The following is a 1,292-nucleotide window of genomic DNA, read 5'->3' on the forward strand; positions in this document are numbered from 1 at the left end:
AAACATTACTAAAATGCAATGGATTACTTTAATTACTTTCAATAAAACACCAAGAGTACAACGTAATTTAATGACTAATTTTTATTCAAACATTTAAACAAATAACATGAATACAGGAATGGAAAAATGGAAAGAGACGTAATCACGATGGATAAAAAATAGCATAAAATGCTATGAAATAAATAGCATAAAATTAAGCATAATTGCCAATTTGGCATCTGCCTATACTATGCATAAGATGCAGAATGTCTATCCGGGCAAAATCTGGATGGCCTGGATGAGAGTGATATTCTCGCCTTTCAACAAGATACGTCCAATTGGTTTCCTCTGCTTCGTCTTCAGGTATATTTCTTCTGCTTCATCAAGAACAAGATTCATGTATTCATCGAATCCAATAATATGCCCTTCTATTCTAAAAGTAACATTTTCGTACAGCCAAACTTGAATTCTTGCATGGTTCTGAAGATATCTAAAAATGAGATTAATGGGTTGAACCATTACCTTTTGAACTTTTTGTCCACTTGCTCCTTTGTACGCCATGACTGCACTTTATTTTACACAAACGTGTATAAAAACCACTTCAACGAACAAAGAAGCGGCAAATCAAAATCCAATATGGTGAAAATATTCCAAGCGCCACCTAAACAAACGTGTTAATGAAGTGTGCAATGAATTGCATATTCACCACACCAAATCGTTCATACTATTGCATTTATAATGTTGTTGTTTTCGTTATTGTTATAGGGTTTTGGGAGAATTATTATTATTATTTTATTATTATTATTATTATTAGCCATATAGTGCAAGGAAGCCGAGGCTTATGCTGCACCAACCAAAAAAAAAAATTTCTGAATTACCCAGAGAGAGAGAGAGAGAGAGAGAGAGAGAGAGAGAGAGAGAGAGAACGGAATCACAAAGAAAGAGAAGAATGATGATATCCAGCTCAGGACCCTGGGTGTGCCAAGCCCATATTCACCAGATGTGAGCCCCTGGGGTTATTAGCACTTATGTCACATTGCGACATATACATTATGTCTGTAAATTGTGCATGTGTTCTGTGAGTATAACTGAGTAGAACTGCACCATATACATTACTCCTGTACATTGTTTGCTTGCAAAACATAGCCGAATTTCTAGAAGAAAAACTGTACAGTACTCTCTTTAACCGACTACCTCAGCCACGTTCTGAATATATCCCACAAAAATTCCCTCCATTATTCACGGCATTCGAACTCTGTTGTTGTTGTACTTGTTGTTGTTGGGTTTTAGGTGCATCTGCACTTATGCCATAT

At 35.8% G+C, this 1,292-nt stretch overlaps 1 pseudogene; it reads right to left on the minus strand.

Moving 5' to 3' along the window:
- Positions 1-249: 249 nt before the first annotated feature.
- Positions 250-540, minus strand: LOC150085245 (small nuclear ribonucleoprotein E pseudogene; annotated as a pseudogene).
- Positions 541-1,292: the final 752 nt, after the last annotated feature.

Source organism: Mastigoproctus giganteus, chromosome 5, assembly GCF_048544385.1.
Source record: "Mastigoproctus giganteus isolate SK-2022 chromosome 5, ASM4854438v1, whole genome shotgun sequence".
NCBI classification, from domain to species: domain Eukaryota; kingdom Metazoa; phylum Arthropoda; class Arachnida; order Uropygi; family Thelyphonidae; genus Mastigoproctus; species Mastigoproctus giganteus.